The 21,179-nt window shown below is 45.3% G+C and overlaps 1 long non-coding RNA gene across 1 annotated transcript; it reads right to left on the bottom strand.

Annotated features, from left to right (window-relative positions):
* Positions 1-1,555: 1,555 nt before the first annotated feature.
* LOC140844045 (uncharacterized) lies at positions 1,556-15,841 on the bottom strand. The gene is made up of 3 exons (XR_012122173.1): positions 15,698-15,841; positions 14,492-14,714; positions 1,556-1,688 (listed from the first exon to the last, which is right to left on the bottom strand). It is a non-coding gene; the product is annotated as an uncharacterized lncRNA (long non-coding RNA).
* Between the last annotated feature and the right edge of the window lie 5,338 nt (positions 15,842-21,179).

Genomic DNA, 21,179 nt, shown 5'->3' on the forward strand with positions numbered 1-21,179 from the left:
GCCAACTTTATTCCCACGGTAGCAGGTCAATCACTAGAATCCCATCCACTCAGAGTGAGTCTGCATGCAGCAAGCTGTCTCTGCCTCTGGGCCTCTCTTCCCCCGCAGCCATCTCAGTCTCTGTCCTCAGTGCTGCCACCACTCCAGTCTCATCTTTGCTCTCCTGCAGCCATGCCACTGTGTCTCCTAGAGCACTGGGAAGAGCTCTTTCTATATAGAGTCAACAGTGATGTGTTGCCCACACGTGTGTACTGAGTTAGCCGACCAGGGCCAGGTGAGAGAATCCTGGTCGCAGGAACCTTCACTGTATCCACACAGATGGAGCTGTCCCTTTTCTCCCCCAGGTAAGTGAGAAAGGAGAGAGGGAGCTTTCCCAAACACCCTCTCGCTCACCTGGCAGTGTCCACGGCTGTCCCAGGAGAAGAGGACGCCCCAGCACCTGAGGCCAAGCAGCATGTGCTCAAGGTGGGCGTGGAGCCGGCTACCTGGGGTGCTGGGGGCCCAGCCATCCAGGCCAAAGGTGGCCTCCAGCCGTCCCCCAGCACTCTGCAGTGTCATGGGCACTGAGAGGTTGGAAGCCACATGGGGGTGAGACAGGAGCATCCCTACCTCCAAGGGGACTCCTGGGGGCAAGAGACCATGGAGGTGGCCACACCCAGTCTATGCACCACAAGGCCCAGAACAGGGATCCCTGCCAGCCTGCCTGCTTCCTGGACGGTCCCTGGAGCTCTGAGCTCCCCTGTCCTGGGCTCCCCAGATCCCACTGCGCCAAATACAGCAGGTTGAACTACGTGCAAGTGCAGCATTTCACCATTTCTGATTCCCAGACATGGCGCCTTCACCCAACCCCAGCAGGTACATTAATCCCAACACATATCAAGGGATGGGCCCCCAGTCCATCTCGGTGCCTAACACCCGAGGACAGGGACTGGCTCCCAGAAAGCATGAAGGGAGCAGGGATCTGACGCAGCGCTCTCCCCTCACTGTTGCACCTCTGAGCCCCTCCAGGACTCACAGAAATGTCCTCAAGAAGCTAAAGCAGGGGGTGTCCAAACTCTCTCCTAACTGCAGCCCAGGAGCCGAGCTTCCAGGCCGGAGAAGCTGGGCCTGAGGACGGGCGGTCTTGGAGGAGGGGCTGCCAGTAGTGGTTGTCTGCCCTCTGGTTTGGAAGAATGTCCATTCTGGGTAACAGCTGTTGTCCCTATACTGTATGTCTTGGCTAAGTAACAGCCTACGGAAGGTGGAGGCACTAGGAGAAGCTGGTAGGGGGAGGATATAGAGCTGGAAGGTAGGTTTGGGGACTGGGGCTTTTTTACCTCCCCAGCCCCTTGGCTTCAGGTGCTGGAAGTCTGTGGGAAAGGAAGGCGGTTGGCACTGTGCACCCATACCTCCTGCAGTCAAGGTGCTGATGTTGTGACTCAGGCTGCCTGAGAGCTGGCCGTGCCCGGGGCCCCAGGTGCAGACCCCACCCAGAGCCAGGCTGGCCACATCAGCATGGACGCTGGCCCCCGAGGCTCCCTGTGTGGGCCCGCAGCTGCCCTCTCAGCTTGAGCTCTCCCGGCAAGGCCTGGCTGCTGTTCTGAGGACGCCGGTCACGCTGCATGCACTGGTGCCATTCCCTGCCTTCTCGTGCTTATCCCGCAGGAGGAAACCCAGCACAGCTGAGTCGGCAGTGACCCTGATGGTACCTGCAGAGGAAAGGAAAGAAGCTATAAAGACCAAAGGGTCATCTCAGGGGACTGGCTGCTTTGGGTGGGAGGGAAAGAATCCTGGGGTGGGAAGTTCTGGGATCCAGGATGTTGTAATTCTAACGCACATTAGAGGGGCATGTCTGGGATACAGACCAATGAAATCAGCTCCCTCCCAGAATGCTCTGAGGATCAAGCGAGCTAATTCACAAGCAAAAGGGCATTGGCCAAAAAGCAGCAAGGCTGATAAGGCAGGTCTGTGATACCAGAGCTCAATTCTTGCCCAAGAGGCTCACAGACCACAACTAATGGAATGGCCCCACTTTACAGACAGGAAAACTGAGGCCTGGGAGGATTTGAGAGATCCCATCTGGAATCCTCGAGATAGAAAAGTTGCTCAGAGGTCTCTTCCATCCAGAATGAAGATCGCACACCGTGAGGCCAGTCCCATGCCTCTACGTAACTCATGCATCAGGGAAATTCTTATTCTTTTCAGAACCATTTAGGTCTCCTGACCCCACTGACTTCTCTTAGGGCCTTAACATGGTCCAAGTGCCCTTATACCTCCCTCCTGTCATTCCCTGATTGACTTAGGAGTCACCACCTCCAGGAAGCCTTTCTTGGCCCCTCTGCATCCCCCCAGGCTGAGTTAGACACCCTGTTCTGTGCTTCTAGACACAGAGCTCATGTTAAACTCTATCACAGAGTGGAGAGCACCTTCCACAGAGACACAACTTTCTTGCAGAACCATCTTTTTAGGGGCTCTCTGTCACCATGTCCTACAAGATGTTCGCCAGTTTCCTCATCTGGAAAACATGGGTAGCCAGAGTAAAAGTTCATTAGATTATTGTGAAGATAACATGAAATGATGTCAATGGAAGAGAATAGAGCCCAGGAATAGACCCACAACACACAGGGTCAGTTGATTTTCAACAAAGGATCAAAGGTAATTCAGTGGAAAATAATGTGTTGCAATAACTGGAATATAAATATGTTGAAATGATTGGAAAGCCACATATAAAAAAACTACTTTGGCCTTTACCCAATCATATACACAGAGCAATTCAAAATTAACCACAGGCCTAAATCTAAAACATAAAACCGTAAAACATTTAGGAAAAAAGAGAAGAGAAAAATTTTGTGGCCTCAGGTTAGGTGAATATTTCTTATACAACACCAAAAACATAATCCATAAAAGAAAAAAGTGATAAATTGGACTATCAAAATTAAAAACCTCTGCTCTTCAAAAGACACAATTTTAAAAAATGAACAGACAGACCATAGATTGGGAGATGATATTTTCAAAACACATATCTAATAAAGGACTTGTATAAATGATCTTCAAACTCAATAATAAAAAAACTAATAACTGAATTTTTAGGATGGGCAAAGGGTTTGAAGAGACCCTTCACGAAAGATTTCCCAGTGGCAAATAAACCTATGACAAGATGTTCAGCAAAATTAGTCTTTAGGAAAACCAATGAGATGTAACTACAAATCAATTAGAATGACAAAAGAAACCAAACAAGAAACAAAAAAAACCCAAACTGAATCATAGACATACATCCAATCATACCAGTAATTACATTAAACACCAGTCAACTAAATCTATAATAAAAAGACAGAGATAGACTGGATATAAAAATAAAATCTAACTATATGTGGTCTACAAGAAATGTACTTTATAAGGAAATAGATATGCCTAAAGGAAAAGGATGGGAAAATAAATATAATTCAAGTGCTAAAAAAAAAGCAAGAGTAGAGGGCGGAGCCAAGATGGCGGCGTGAGTAGAGCAGTGGAAATCTCCTCCCAAAAACACATAGAGCTATGAAAATATAACAAAGAAAAATCTTCCTAAAATAGAGACCACAGGACACAGGACAACATCCAGACCACATCCACACCTGCAAGAACCCAGCGCCTTGTGAAGGGGGTAAGATACAAGCCCCGGCCCGTCGGGACCCGAGCGCCCCTCCCCCCGGCTCCCGGCGGGTGGAGAGAAACCGGAGCGGTTTTTTTTTTTTTTTTTTTTTTGGCGAGTGCTTTTTGGAAGCCTTAGAGGGACGGGCCCCCGTTGCTGGAGAGGCAGGGTGGCGGGACCGGTGAGGAGGTGCCTGGGAACGGCGCCGGAGGACAAAGAATATCCCGCGTTTCTCCCTGCGAGACCTGGGGGCGGGTGCCTGAGACCGGTGCCTGAGGACGGAGGAGGTCGCGCGTTTTTCCCCTTTTTTTTTTTTTTCTCTTTTTGGCGAGCGCTTTTTGGAAGCCTTGAAGGGACGGGGACCCCAGTGCTAGGGAGGCAGGGTGGCGGGACTGGTGAGCGGGTGGCTGGGACCGGCACCTGAGGACAAAGAATATTCCCCGTTTTTCCCTGCGGGACCGGTGGGCAGGTGCCTGAGACCGGCACTTGAGAACAGAGGAAATCGCGCGTTTTTCCCCTTTTTTTTTTCTCTTTTCTGCGAGTGCTTTTTGGAAGCCTAAAAGGGACAGGGACCCCGGTGCTAGGGAGGCAGGGCGGCGGGACTGGTGAGCGGGTGCCTGGGACCGGCACCTGAGGACAAAGAATATCCCGCATTTTTCCCTGTGGGACCGGTGGGTGGGTGCCTGAGACCAGCACCTGAGGACGGAAGAAATCGCGCGTTTTTCCCCTTTTTTTTCTCTCTTTTTGCCGAGTGCTTTTTGGAAGCCTTGAAGGGACAGGGACCCCGGTGCTAGGGAGGCAGGGCGGCGGGACTGGTGAGCGGGTGCGTGGGACCAGTGCCTGAGGACAAAGAATATTGAGCGTTCCTTCCCTGCGGGACCGGTGGGTGGGTGCTTTTTGGAAGCCTTGAAAGGACAGGGACCCTGGTGCTAGGGAGACAGGGCAGCAGGACCAGTGAGCGGGTGCCTGGGACCGGCACCTGAGGACAAAAAAAAAAAAAAAAAATCGCTTGTTTTTTCCCTTTTTTTCCTTTTTTTTTTTTCTCTTTCTTTCTGTTCCCTCTCTCATTGTTGCTGCTGTTGTTTTGGTTTGGAGAGTGCTTTTTGGAAATCTTAAAGGGGCAGGACAGGTCACTTAGACCAGAAGCAGGGAATCTGGGGATCTCTGGGCACTCTAACCCCCTGGGCAGCAGGGAGCACAGAGGCCCCTTACGGAGATAAATAGTCTCCTGGCTGCTCCCCCTCCAACGGGGCTCCACCATTTTGGAGGAACAGCCCCAGCCAGGCCAAGCCCACAGCAACAGCGGAGATAAACCCCAAAGCAACTGGGCAGGAAGCAGAAGCCCTGTCTGCGCGCAGCTGCCCAGCACAAGCCACTAGAGGTCGCTATTATCCCAGGAAAAGGCTACAAACCAACAAGAAGGGAAGCTCTTCCAGCGGTCACTTGTACCAGCTCTGCAAACTATCTCTATCACCATGAAAAGGCAAAACTACAGGCAGACAAAGATCACAGAGACAACACCTGAGAAGGAGACAGACCTAACTAGTCTTCCTGAAAAAGAATTCAAAATAAAAATCATGAACATGCTGACAGAGATGCAGAGAAAAATGCAAGAGCAATGGGATGAGATGCAGAGAAAAATGCAAGAGCAGTGGGATGAGATGCAGAGAAAAATGCAAGAGCAGTGGGATGAAGTCCGGAAGGAGATCACAGATGTCAGGAAAGAGATCACAGAAGTGAAACAATCCCTGGAAGGATTTATAAGCAGAATGGATAAGATGCAAGAGGCCATTGAAGGAATAGAAGCCAGAGAACAGGAACGTATAGAAGCTGACATAGAGAGAGATAAAAGGATCTCCAGGAATGAAACAACACTAAGAGAAATATGTGACCAATACAAAAGGAAAAACATTCGTATTATAGGGATACCAGAAGAGGAAGAAAGAGGAAAAGGGATAGAAAGTGTCTTTGAAGAAATAATTGCTGAAAACTTCCCCAAACTGGGGGAGGAAATAATCGAACAGACCATGGAATTATACAGAACCCCCAACAGAAAGGATCCAAGGAGGACAACACCAAGACACATAATAATTAAAATGGCAAGGATCAAGGACAAGGAAAGAGTTTTAAAGGCAGCTAGAGAGAAAAAGGTCACCTATAAAGGAAAACCAATCAGGCTAACATCAGACTTCTCAACAGAAACCCTACAGGCCAGAAGAGAATGGCATGATATACTTAATGCAATGAAACAGAAGGGCCTTGAACCAAGGATACTGTATCCAGCACGACTATCATTTAAATATGATGGTGGGATCAAACAATTCCCAGACAAGCAAAAGCTGAGGGAATTTGCTTCCCACAAACCACCTCTACAGGGCATCCTACAGGGACTGCTCTAGATGGGAGCACCCCTAAAAAGAGCACAGAACAAAACACACAACATATGAAGAATGGAGGAGGAGGAATAAGAAGGGAGAGAAGAAAAGAATCTCCAGACAGTGTATATAACAGCTCAATAAGCGAGCTAAGTTAGGCAGTAAGATACTAAAGAAGCTAACCTTGAACCTTTGGTAACCACGAATCTAAAGCCTGCAATGGCAATAAGTACATATCTTTCAATAGTCACCCTAAATGTAAATGGACTTAATGCACCAATCAAAAGACATAGAGTAATAGAATGGATAAAAAAGCAAGACCCATCTATATGCTGCTTACAAGAAACTCACCTTAAACCCAAAGATAAGCATAGACTAAAAGTCAAGGGATGGAAAAACATATTTCAGGCAAACAACAGTGAGAAGAAAGCAGGGGTTGCAGTACTAATATCAGACAAAATAGACTTCAAAACAAAGAAAGTAACAAGAGATAAAGAAGGCCACTACATAATGATAAAGGGCTTAGTCCAACAAGAGGATATAACCATTCTAAATATATATGCACCCAATACAGGAGCACCAGCATATGTGAAGCAAATACTAACAGAACTAAAGAGGGAAATAGACTGCAATGCATTCATTGTAGGAGACTTCAACACGCCACTCACCCCAAAGGATAGATCCACCGGGCAGAAAATAAGTAAAGACACACAGGCACTGAACAACACACTAGAACAGATGGACCTAATAGACATCTATAGAACTTTACATCCAAAAGCAACAGGATATACATTCTTCTCAAGTGCACATGGAACATTCTCCAGAATAGACCACATACTAGCTCACAAAAAGAGCCTCAGTAAATTCCACAATATTGAAATTCTACCAACCAATTTTTCAGACCACAAAGGTATGAAAGTAGAAATAAATTCTACAAAGAAAACAAAAAGGCTCACAAACACATGGAGGCTTAACAACATGCTACTAAATAATCAATGGATCAATGAACAAATCAAAATAGAGATCAAGGAATATATAGAAACAAATGACAACAACAACACTAAGCCCCAACTTCTGTGGGATGCAGCGAAAGCAGTCTTAAGAGGAAAGTATATAGCAATCCAGGCACACTTGAAGAAGGAAGAACAATCCCAAATGAATAGTCTAACATCACAATTATTAAAACTGGAAAAAGAAGAACAAATGAGGCCTAAAGTCAGCAGAAGGAGGGACATAATAAAGATCAGAGAAGAAATAAACAAAATTGAGAAGAATAAAACAATAGCAAAAATCAACGAAACCAAGAGCTGGTTCTTTGAGAAAATAAACAAAATAGATAAGCCTCTAGCCCAACTTATTAAGAGAAAAAGAGAGTCAACACAAATCAACATAATCAGAAATGAGAATGGAAAAATCACGACAGACTCCACAGAAATACAAAGAATTATTAAAGACTACTATGAAAACCTATATGCCAACAAGCTGGAAAACCTAGAAGAAATGGACAACTTCCTAGAAAAATACAACCTCCCAAGACTGACCAAGGAAGAAACACAAAAGTTAAACAAACCAATTACAAGCAAAGAAATTGAAACAGTAATCAAAAAACTACCCAAGAACAAAACCCCGGGGCCGGACGGATTTACCTCGGAATTTTATCAGACACACAGAGAAGACATAATACCCATTCTCCTTAAAGTGTTCCACAAAATAGAAGAAGAGGGAATACTCCCAAACTCATTCTATGAAGCCAACATCACCCTAATACCAAAACCAGGAAAAGACCCCACCAAAAAAGAAAATTACAGACCAATATCCCTGATGAATGTAGATGCAAAAATACTCAATAAAATATTAGCAAACAGAATTCAACAGTATATCAAAAGGATCATACACCATGACCAAGTGGGGTTCATCCCAGGGATGCAAGGATGGTACAACATTCGAAAATCCATCAACATCATCCACCACATCAACAAAAAGAAAGACAAAAACCACATGATCATCTCCATAGATGCTGAAAAAGCATTTGACAAAATTCAACATCCATTCATGATAAAAACTCTCAGCAAAATGGGAATAGAGGGCAAGTACCTCAACATAATAAAGGCCATATATGATAAACCCACAGCCAGCATTATACTGAACAGCGAGAAGCTGAAAGCATTTCCACTGAGATCGGGAACCAGACAGGGATGCCCACTCTCCCCACTGTTATTTAACATAGTACTGGAGGTCCTAGCCACGGCAATCAGACAAAACAAAGAAATACAAGGAATCCAGATTGGTAAAGAAGAAGTTAAACTGTCACTATTTGCAGATGATATGATACTGTACATAAAAAACCCTAAAGACTCCACTCCAAAACTACTAGAACTGATATCGGAATACAGCAAAGTTGCAGGATACAAAATCAACACACAGAAATCTGTAGCTTTCCTATACACTAACAACGAATCAATAGAAAGAGAAATCAGGAAAACAATTCCATTCACCATTGCATCAAAAAGAATAAAATACCTAGGAATAAACCTAACCAAGGAAGTGAAAGACTTATACTCTGAAAACTACAAGTCACTCTTAAGAGAAATTAAAGGGGACACTAATAAATGGAAACTCATCCCATGCTCATGGCTAGGAAGAATTAATATCGTCAAAATGGCCATCCTGCCGAAAGCAATATACAAATTTGATGCAATCCCTCTCAAATTACCAGCAACATTCTTCAATGAATTGGAACAAATAATTCAAAAATTCATATGGAAACACCAAAGACCCCGAATAGCCAAAGCAATCCTGAAAAAGAAGAATAAAGTAGGGGGGATCTCACTCCCCAACTTCAAGCTCTACTACAAAGCCATAGTAATCAAGACAATTTGGTACTGGCACAAGAACAGAGCCACAGACCAGTGGAACAGATTAGAGACCCCAGAAATTAACCCAAACATATATGGTCAATTAATATTTGATAAAGGAGCCATGGACATACAATGGCAAAATGACAGTCTCTTCAACAGATGGTGCTGGCAAAACTGGACAGCTACATGTAGGAGAATGAAACTGGACCATTGTCTAACCCCATATACAAAGGTAAACTCAAAATGGATCAAAGACCTGAATGTAAGTCACGAAACCATTAAACTCTTGGAAAAAAACATAGGCAAAAACCTCTTAGACATAAACATGAGTGATCTCTTCTTGAACATATCTCCCCGGGCAAGGAAAACAACAGCAAAAATGAGCAAGTGGGACTACATTAAGCTGAAAAGCTTCTGTACAGCGAAAGACACCATCAATAGAACAAAAAGGAACCCTACAGTATGGGAGAATATATTTGAGAATGACAGATCTGATAAAGGCTTGACGTCCAGAATATATAAAGAGCTCACACGCCTTAACAAACAAAAAACAAATAACCCAATTAAAAAATGGGCAGAGGAACTGAACAGACAGTTCTCCAAAAAAGAAATACAGATGGCCAAGAGACACATGAAAAGATGCTCCACATCGCTAATTATCAGAGAAATGCAAATTAAAACTACAATGAGGTATCACCTCACACCAGTAAGGATAGCTGCCATCCAAAAGACAAACAACAACAAATGTTGGCGAGGCTGTGGAGAAAGGGGAACCCTCCTACACTGCTGGTGGGAATGTAAATTAGTTCAACCATTGTGGAAAGCAGTATGGAGGTGCATCAAAATGCTCAAAACAGACCTACCATTTGACCCAGGAATTCCACTCCTAGGAATTTACCCTAAGAACGCAGCAATCAAGTTTGAGAAAGACAGATGCACTCCTATGTTTATCGCAGCACTATTTACAATAGCCAAGAATTGGAAGCAACCTAAATGTCCATCTGTAGATGAATGGATAAAGAAGATGTGGTACATATACACAATGGAATACTACTCAGCCATAAGAAGTGGAAAAATCCAACCATTTGCAGCAACATGGATGGAGCTGGAGAGTATTATGCTCAGTGAAATAAGCCAAGCGGAGAAAGAGAAATACCAAATGATTTCACTCATCTGAGGAGTATAGGAACAAAGGAAAAACTGAAGGAACAAAACAGCAGCAGAATTACAGAACCCAAAAATGGACTAACAGGTACCAAAGGGAAAGGAACTGGGGAGGATGGGTGGGCAGGGAGGGATAAGGGGGGGGAAGAAGAAGGGGGGTATTAAGATTAGCATGCATGGGGGGGAGGGAGAAAGGGGAGGGTGGGCTGCACAACACAGAGAGGACAAGTAGTGACTCTACCACATTTTGCTAAGCTGATGGACAGTAACCGTAATGTGGTTGTTAGGGGGGACCTGATATAGGGGAGAGCATAGTAAACATAGTATTCTTCAGGTAAGTGTAGATTAAAAATTTAAAAAAAAAAAAAAAGAAAGAAAGAAAGAAAAGGGGGATTACTCCTTAACAGGATAAAACTATTGGTAAATCAAAGATCAACGCATGCTTTAAATATCCTTAATGTTGATCACTTAAAGGGTGTCAGATGATCAGCTATGGAGGTACTCTTTTCTGATAATATTCCTTTCTCTTAATTAAAAAAAAAAAAAAAAAGCAGTTACTGTGTGCTGACCTCCAATGAGTTCTGCACAGTGGTATAGAGGGCATGTCAAAGTGTGGGCAAAGGGTCTGTTTGTTTCTACGCAGAAGATCAAGGCCTAGCTTGGATACCCAGAAAATGAACTAAGATACGATATGAGGAGGAGCTTCCGGCATCAGCACTCTCTGGAGGACTCGTGCCGGGGGATGATCATCAAAAAGCCTCCACAGGGATCCGGACGATGCTGCGGTTGTGGCTGCATCCAGCCCACCGTCTCCTGGACTTGCCATAAGAAGGAGGAGGGAGATGTCTAGGCTGGCATGTGCATACAGTGAGACAACGAATTTGACTGGATCTGTACTGTTGGAACTCAACCAGGAGTTGGGAGGGGTGCAAGTTGTAGCACCCCAAAATCTCATGACTATAGACTATCTATGGTTAAAAGAACATATGGGATGTGAACAGATCCCAGAAATGGGCTGCTTTAATTTGTCTGATGGTTCAAGTACAGTTGGAAAATATCCATCATATCATAGATAAATTTTCACAAATGCCTAGGGTGCCTAAATGGTTTTCTTGGCTTCACTGGAGATGGCTGGTAATTATAGATTTGATTTGTTTATGTCACCGTATTCCTATTATGTTAATATGTGTGTGCAAATTAGTTAGTAGTTTAAAACCTATACATACTTAAGGTACTATACAAGAAGATATGTCAAAGAAATAATCAATCCTCCCAAGTTTCCTTCATATGCTACATCTATAGCTTTTCTTCTTCCTTCCTAATTACAAACCTTAAATAGAATTCGTGCCTCATATCGAATTTACCGAGTATCATAATTCCTCCAGGTGGTAAAGATACCTCGAGACAAGTGCTGGGCATAGAAGCCACAGGGCATAAATCTGCAAAGAAGTAAAAAGCTAACCTTTGCAAACAATATGGCTTCTCTCTCACTTACCAACTTTACATTTCCCTGTATGGCCCCGGAAGATGACTGGTTAGCCAGAGACGGGTAAGATTCCTCAAGGGAGGAACAACCTAAGACAGGCACAGTCGCAGGGGGGCCATCAGGTGAGAATTTGGGGATCAACAGAGGTGAGGCTCAGAACCTCACCCCCCCTGCTTTGAGAGAAATCTTCTGCATCCGTGGATGTCTTGCTGCCCTTGTCTAGCCTGGATTAATACTTAGTCCATAGGCACACACCTGATCATCTGATCATCTACATTTGCCTTCTTACAGCACTAAACTATGTTTTCTACCTTTATCTTGCATCTACCTACCACTTCAGCATTTTATTAAAAATAAAAATAATAATAATAATAGGAGAAATGTGGGATCAACATATAAATCAAGTACAAAAATCAAATGAATATTCATATTTGACCTGATGGTTTATAGGTCATATTGCATGATCAAAACCGAAAGTTTCTGTGATGACTGCCCTTGTACTGTTCACCATGTAAGAATTTATTCACTATGTAAGAATTCGTTCACCATGTAAGAACTTGTTCATTATGCTTCAGAAGATTGGAGACTGACGAGAATTAGGCTTGAGATGGATTAATGATTGTACATTGAGCATTGACCCCCCTATACTGAATTTTATTGTTGTTAACAACCATTTGATCAATAAATATGAGAGATGCCCTCTCAAAAAATAAAAAAATAAAAAAAAAAGGAAGAGTAGTAACAATTGTATCAGACAGTCGACTTTAAGACAAGGAGTCTTATGAGAAATAAGTAGTACATTTCAGAATGATAAGTGGGTTAATTCACCAAGAAAGCATAACACTCATAAATGCTTATACACCTAATATCAGTAGGTCAACCTGCATGAAACAAAATCGACAGATCCCAAAAGAGAAATAGAGATAGATATTCACCATCACAGTTGGAGAGTTTAACATTCTTCCCTCATTAACTGATATAATAACAAGACAAAAATATCAGTGAGGTTATATATCAGAACAGTACAACCAAGAACTTTGACCTAATTTGGCACTTATAGAATATTGCACCCAACAAAAGCTGAATACAAATTCTTATGTATGTTCACAAGAGAGATTATATACTGGCACCCCCCAAAAAAGTCACAACCAATCTTAAATGACTAATCCTACAGAACAGATCTTCCAACCACAATGAAATTAAACTGAGTATCAAAAAGCTATCTAGAAGAGTATCAAATACTTGGAAATTAAGCAACATATTTTCATGCATCAAAAAAAATCACAAGAAAAATCTAAAAATATTTCTAAATAAAATGATAGTGAAAATACACGACATCAAAACTTGTGAGATGCATCTAAAGTAATACTTAGAGGAAAATGTATGGCTTTATATACGTATATTAGAAGAGACAAAAGGTCTGAAAATCAATGGTTTGAAGGTCCACCTTAATAAACTAGAAGAGCAACGGGAACCCAAATTAAGCCTACGAAAGGAAATAATACAGGTAAGGGCTGAAATCAATGAAATTGGAAAGAAAGAGACAGCAAGAGAGAAAATTAACAAACCCAAAGGCAGGTTCTTTGAAAGGATCAACAAAATTGATGAAATCCTGGTTAGACTAATAAGGAATAGAGAGAGAGGGAGAGAAGAAACGCAAGTTACAGCCGTCACGGATGACAGCAGGAATATTACTATAGATCCTGCCTACGTGAAAAGGCTAATAATAGATGTAATGAACAACTGAATGCCAGTAAATAGGACAACGTAGTTGAAATGGACAAATTCCTTAAAAGATATAACAGCCAAATTGACTCATGATGAAATAGAAAATCTGAATAGCTTTCTGATCTATTCATTTTCCAAAACATTATTTCCACAGATCAAACTCCAGATGGCTTCACTGGTAGAACCTATGAGATATCGAAGGGAATATTAACACCAGTCTTACACGAACTGTCTCGGAGAGAAGAGGAGAGGAGAAGAAACTTCTTAACCTGTCTAATGGAGTCAACACACAAAGGAAAAAATAAAAACTTAATGGAGAAACCTGGCAGATGCTACCTTCCTCAAGTGATCAAAACTAATGTCACCAATACTGGGACAAAGTGACATCAAGTGCCTGCAGATGTGACAGTGTCTCACTTCTGTGGCATTTTGCCATAAACGCTTTCTTCAAAGTGGTCAGGAAGCATCACAGAAACCCAAAGTGAGGGATATTCCACAAAATGACTGGCCTGTAGCCTTCAAACACACAAATATCATGAAAAGGAAAGAAATACCGAGATACTGAAGAAACAATACAACTAAACGTAACGAATGATCCAGGATTTTCTTTTACTCTAAAGGATGATATTGGGACAACCACTGGAATTTGAGTAAGGTCTACAGATGAGGTAATAGCACTGTATCTATGTGAATTTTCTGATTTTGGTAACTGTTGTGGAATGTTGGAGAACATCTTTATTTTTAGAAAATTAACACTGAACTATTTAGGGGTGAAGAACTATCATGTCTGCAACTTAGTAAAACACAGTTCAGGATTAATATATATTTTTTACATACAAATCAAAATGTTTTATACATACATGTATATATATAGAGAGAGAGAGAAAGAGAATAAGAATTATAAAGCATTTATGGCAGAAAGTCAATAACTGGGGAAGTTGGGTAAAGGGGATCCTCTTTACTATTCTTGCCACTTTCCTGTAACTCTGAAATTATATCAAAATAAAAAGCATTAGAAAAAATATGCTTGGGAACACTGCACCCCACTCTGCCTCCTGTGTAGTTGTGATGCCATTAGTTACATTGAAGGCTCTGACAAGTCCTCCATAAAGAAGCCTGTTTAGTACTTAGCAGAAAATTCACTTTTCAGACAAAAGTGTATCACCAGTGTGTGTGATGCTGGAATGGAGCATCAACAGACTTGAAAATGTGTAGGATTTCATCTGCCCTGTGGCTCCATAGAAAATACTTGCTCAAGACCTCCATGCACCTGACCCATGGCATTCCGCAGGCCTTCACCCTCTCTGAGTGTCTCCGTCCACTTCAGCATGCACTTGAGGGTCAAGAGGCGGGGCACAGGTGCCCAGCCAACCACCGTGTGCCGGACTTGGTGCTGCAGGGTCAGGACCCGGCCTCCCCTCTGCAACTCAGATGCCTAGAGATAAAGCTCTGCTGTGTTCTGGCCCAGTAGTGCTCTGGAAAACAGGCAAGTCCTAGGAAAGAAGGTGATGGTGGCAGGTTAAAGGACAGCATCCATTCCTGCAGGCAAATAGTATTTTTCCCCTTCATTTAAGCAGGCCAGGCCATAAGGTGTGGGTGCGTGAACCCACAGTCCAATCCCATCACAGGACTGCATTATAATAGGGGGTTAAGAACACGGGTTTGGGGTTTGGGCCCAGGAAACAAGATCAGCCATGCTTTCCTTGGTGTAATTCACACAGCTGTCTATTTCCCTTATAGCCTTTGCACATAATGCCACCAGTGGGTTTATCTTTTTTGCATTGGCTCCTAGGAAGCTCAGAGTCAAAAATCAGCCCAAATCTAGAAAAGGTACAGGACCTCACAGCATGCATTTTGCTTACTGATGCCACTTTGAGCACCTTCCCATTTTCCCCATTTTTCTTTTCCCTTTGTCCTAATTTCCTCACATATTTTTTTAAAATCTGGAAAAAGAGTTGCCAACTATGGGCCTTCGTGGGCCAAAACCAGTCTGCCATTTGTTTAGTAAATAAGGTTTCATTGGCATGCAGCGACACCCACTCATTTACATGTTTTTTATGATGCTTTTGAGCCACAACAGCACAGTAATTGCAGCAGAGACCATATGGCCAAAACTATTTACCATCTACCTTTTACTGAAAGTTTGCCAATTTCTGACCTAGAACTATATACCTTTTTATAGTCTGCCTCAAAAGACTTGGGGATAAGGATGGGCAGTTGGACAGATGGATGAACAGACGGATGGCTAGCCAGCCATAGGTGGTAATTCTGGGAACAGGGTTATCTAGGTCCATGTCCAAAGCTTTGGGTCTCTGCGAATTCAAAAAAGCTGTCAAAGCTGAGACTGCAGGGGAAAAAGGGAACTACCATTTAATGGAGGCCCAGCGTGTGCCAGAACGTGCCATGCTCAGAGTAGCAGCATTGAGAGCAGCTGGGTAATGAACACTCGCTGGCCAGGTGCTGCTCGGGAACTCACATGTGCTGCTCAGTTAGTCCTAGGACAGTCCTGGGGGGGAGGCTGAGGAACTCAGGCACAGAGGACACAGCGGCTTGCCTGAGGCCCCAGAGGCAGTGAAGGCAGAGCTGGGTCTGAAGCAGCTGGTCCCTGTCCCAGGAGTTGACAGCCATGTCCTAGTGGACTTATCAATACATGAGGATGTGGCTAAAGAGAAAAGACAGGAGGGAAATACAGAAACATATTCCCCATGACTCTCATCAGGGATTTTTGTTTTATTCTCTATACATTATAATCTTTCAAGTCATCTACAGTGAATGTAGTTTTAACTTAAAAAGATAAGAAAAAAGAAGAAGATAGAAAATCGGGTGTCTCTTCCTTCCATTGCTGCAATGCCTTAAAACCAAGAATGGCACCAGCGGGGGTAATGTGGGCCTGGTCCCAGAGGGACGGAGAGGGGGACTGAGCGATGCCTTCGCAACTCCCAGGACGCCAGCCCTTTGCCCTTGGGGGCCCCCTACCCCCTTGCAGACCACTTGGGGACAGTCACCTGGCTGGGTGCTCTTGCCCGACAACTGCAGCTGAACAGTGTTGGGGGCTGTGGGGGCCACCTGGCGGAGAAGAATATTCACACCCCAGCTCTGGCTGCTTCTCCAGGCATCCTGGCTGGTGGCGGCCTCCAGCAGAACCAGCTCCCGGCTGGACATGCGCACAGACAGGGAGCCGTTGAGGCTGTGCTCCTTGGAGTGCCTGGCAGCCGCCTGCACCTGCAGGGAGGCAGGAGAGGGCTCAGCAGTAGAGGGAGGGCAGGAGGGTCTGAGGAAGATGGGTATGCAAGAGGGCCCCTTCCTCTAGGAAGCCTTCCTGAACCACTCGGGCTTATCAGCGAACCCTCAGGAAAAGAAACTAAATAGAGCAAGAATGCGGGACAGCCATCCCTGACCTCAGTGCCTAGCCCGAAAATGGGGTCTCAACTTGTCATTTCTACCACATGTAAAGTGGGAATTTCCATCTTACAAATGGGAGAACTGAGGCTCACATATTCAACCCAGGTGTGCCTGGGTCTAAAACTCATGCCTGTGCCTGAAGAAGTCTCCTGGGGGAAGCAGAGGACCCCTGTACAATCCAGTTACAGAAAAGGATGCCCCAAAGAGGATACCCTCGGGCCCAGAGGGTACCCCAGAAGCTCTGGAAGTCAAAGGACGAGGTATCTGGTGCATAAAAGGGGTCCACACCAGGGGTCAGACGGGAGCAAAGGGTTAACCAGGGCACTGGGGGGAGGAATGGGTGGGGTTCAGGGAGGCCAACTCCACCAGTTCTGCAGGACCCAGAGCCCCTTTCCTAATTGGGCCTCAGTTTCCCCATCTACAGGGGAGAAACTGGCCTAGCCCAGTCTGTACATATAATCACATGGGAAGCTTTTAGAAGTATGCCTCTTCCCTCCACAGATGGATTGGAAAACAGTGGTACATCCATGCAAAGGAATATTATTTGTTGGTAAAAAGGAATGAGCGAGCAAGCCCGAAAAAGACATGAAGGAACTATAAATGCATACTACTAAGTGAAAGGCACCAATCTGAAAAGGCTACACGCTGAATGATTCCAGCTCTAGGACCTTGGGGAAAAAGCAAATCAATGGGGAATGGCTTGGTGGCGGAGGGTCAGGGGAGGAAGGGGATGAGCAGGGGGGGCACAGCGGGTTTTGAAGGCAGTGCAACTACTCTGTGTGATACCATAAAGGCTGATACATGGTATTATGGACGTGGCAAAGCTGATAAAACGTGCAAGACAGAGTGAACCCTAGTGTAAACTACAGACTTTAGTTAATAGATTATTAACAATGGGCCACATGAATGTAAGATGGTGGTAAGAGAAGCTGGGTGTGGTGGGGAAAGACTACACGGGAACTCTGTACTCTGTCCAATTTTTGTGTAAACCTGAAATTGCTCTAAAATATGAAATTTATTAATTTTCAAACAAAGGAGTCCTGGGACACCCCTGACCAATCAATTCAGCATCTCTAGGCTGGGGCCTGGCTATGACCTGCAGCCTCCCAGGTGATTCCTTTGTGTGGCTTGGGCTAAGAACTTCTAGGCTTCACCCACGTTCTCTGACTGGCCTCTGGGAGGGGTCCCGTGGAGCACCCGTTCTCAGTGGGGACAGTATCAGCTCCACACGCAAACACTGGTTTTGAGGGCGGGTTTTAAAAGCCTTCTTCTGATGCACGCGGCACATAAACAAATCCAGAACATCTATGGAATTAAAATTTCAGAACGAACAACTAAGGGGAAAAAGTGTCTAAAAAGTCTCCTTGAGGAGGTGATAATGAAAATTAGAGATACCTTGGGAGAGTTTCAGAGGAGGCCAGGTCGAGAAGGCCAAGCTCCTGTGCATTTCCCCAGGCCCATCTAACCACAGAGATGATATGAACAAAGGCATCTGCTGCTTTAAAAGGTGCTCATACAGTCTGAACCCATTAAGTGACCCAGACTCCAAGCATCCAGCAAGTCCCCCCCAACCCAATTTCCCAAATGAGCGTGGGGCAGAGCTCAGGCCAGACCTCTCCCATTCCATCCAAGATCCTCCACCTTGTGCAAATCACACCACCTCTCTCAGATTCTCATCCACAAAATACTATGACAGCAATGTCACATGAGATGATCCAGGTAAAGGGCAGAGAACAGAGCCCAGCACAGGATAAACACCCAAAGACGTCAGCTCCCATTAGAAATGATTACAGTGACACCATGTTCTTTATCCCACGATGCCAACAGCCCTCTGATGTGCACGATTTTATGGACCGCCGTAAACTGAAAACAGTGAGTGTGTGTGACAGTAAACCTGTGGGGGTTTGAACACACATCCTGATTGCAGAGATGTCAGTACGGGAAAAAGTGTGCATTTGAGTCATCAGTTTCCCTAATTCCAAGCCCTTCTCAGGTTCCTTCTGAGGTTCCAAAACCCACCAGCACAGGGCTGAGCACACAGCAGGCATTAAAAATTGCTCCCAACCAACATCCAAAAGACAACAACAAATGCTGGCGAGGATGTGGAGAAAGGGGAACCCTCCTACACTGTTGGTGGGAGTGCAAATTGGTGCAACTGCTATGAAAAGTAGCATGGAGTTTTCTCAAAAAACTAAAAATAGAGATACCATTTGACCCAGTCATTCCACCAGTAGGAATTTACCTGAAGAAAACAAAATCCCTGACTCATCAAGACATATGAACCCGTATGTTTATTGCAGCAGTATTTGCAATAGACAAGATTTGGAAGTTAAGTGTCCATCAATAGGTGAATGGATAAAAACCATGTGGAACATATACACAATGGAATATTATTCAGACATGAAAAGAAATCCTGCCATTTGCAACAACATGGACAGATCTAGAGGGTAATAGGCTCGATGAAAAAAGCCAGGTGGAGATAGAAAAATACCATATGATTTCACTTCTTTGTGAAGCATAACAACAAAGCAGAACAGAAGGAACAAAACAGCATTAGACTCAGACACTGAGAAGGTTACCAAGGGCGAGGGGAGTGGACGGAGGTGGGGTAGGGGTAGGGGACTAGTGAACCACCATGATGAACATCTGAGGAAATAAGAAAAAAAGAAATCCCCAAGAAATACTGAGTTGTATAACTCAGGACGTGTGCAGTGGGCATCATTTGGCCGGTGGGAGGCCTGACAGTTGTTTGTTGTGGGCTTCACCTTTGATTGCCAAGGCCCCCTTTTCAGAGGCTCCCACTCCCGGAGACCCTCCTGCCAGCCTCAGGACAGACCTAGAGCTGGGCCTCCTCCCACCATGGAGGCTCCTCTGAGGTACAGCTCTCCCTTGATTTGGGTTACCTGCCCACTGGGGCGACTCGGGGTTTCTCCTCCCCACCTGTAAGTTCTTCCTCTTACGTTTCTAGATCCCAATAAAGAGAGGGCCCTGGCCGAGGGCTCCCTCTGCCTGACCTCTGTGAGGCCCCAGGTGTGCTGTGTCATCTCCAGGTCTGATAAGGAAGAAACCTCTTTTGCCGACTTTCTTGACGGTTGCTGTTGAAGGGCATCCACAATCATAGTAAGAACCAAAAGTTCGATCCAGTGGTAACATTGGGTGGAAAGGGGAGATGTAGTGGGAAGCCCCCCAGGCCCAGGCAAGACCCACAGGTGTTTCTGGATGGAAGACTTACTGTCCACAGGCTGAGACCAGCACGAACCAGGGATACCGTGCACCCTTCTTTCTTCCTCAAACTCTCTGAAACAGAGCAGGTGGGCCCCCTTTATGGAGGAGCCTCTCAGACTTCCCGTGAACACATCTAAGAGAATCCCATGCCCCACAGAGCTGTGTCGACAAGCAGGCGGGGGTTACAAAAGACAGGTTGTGGTAAGGAGGTAAGGCACACTCAATAAACATAACGAGGAGCCCTTTATTCTCCCGTAAGGGTGCCCATAAACTCTAACATGCATATAGAGATGTTCTTGCAGGTTCTCAGACCCCATCAGGCAGACCACCTCCTGGCTACAAGCAGGGGGACCCACGACAGGTGCAGCCAGAACACCATTAACTGAGGCACAAAACAGCCCCCATTACCTCCCCAGGGACCCATCAGAGAATGAGCGTGAGCTGGTCATGCACCCTGTTCCATTCACCCCTAATTTTGCCCATAAAAACCCCTGCAGTCTGTATCAGGAGTCTGTAGGAAGCCTGTTTTCCTGCACCGCCCCAATGTCAGTGTTTGGGGGCTGTGCGCTGGGCTGGCCATCCCATGATGGCCTTTGTTGGGTGACACCTCTCCCTTGGAAAGACATGAAGATGACAGAGTCCCTGGGAACCGAGTTTTGGAAGTGTGACCCCGGGCCTGCCTGGGTCTGTTCCTGCATCCACCCATGAGGGACGCTGACCAAGCCTGACTGAGAGGAACTCATCCCAACCACAGGCCTCTGCCTGGCTCAGCTCTGTGCCCCGCGAGGACTTTCTGAAGCGTCCCTCCGCCCCCTCTGCTCTCCTCCACTTATCTCTCATTTAGTGTCTGGGGGCCCCAGGCCAGTAGGAACCAGGGGCTCCTGAGGGGAAGAGGGGGCAAACAAGGCCTGAGCTCTGAAGAGGGAGATGTCCCAGTGGGGAGTACAGACGGGACACACCGCCCAGAGCGGGACCTCGCCTCAGGCAACACCCGTAACAGCTACTGCTCTGAGTGCTGGCCGGCAGGAACTGGTTAAATCTGCCCAGCAGTCCACTGGGATAGGCACTGCTATGCCCCTATTTTACAGGTGAGCAAACGGGGTGCAGAAAGGATAAGTGCCAGACATGGTCTCGTTAACCAGTTCCTAGTGGGGCTGGGATTCAAATGTGGTTGTCGAGCTCTAGGGTCCGAGGTCTTCACTTTCACCCAGGCTCAGAACTAGTGGGGGAACCAGCACTAGGGCCCAGGCCTTCTGAAGGGGCTGAGTCCAGCCCTTTGCCCCAGCCAGAGCCCAGGTGAGGCCCCAGCAGCCGGTGGATGGGGTGGGTGA

This window comes from Manis javanica, chromosome 10 (assembly GCF_040802235.1).
Source record: "Manis javanica isolate MJ-LG chromosome 10, MJ_LKY, whole genome shotgun sequence".
Taxonomy (NCBI): Eukaryota; Metazoa; Chordata; class Mammalia; order Pholidota; family Manidae; genus Manis; species Manis javanica.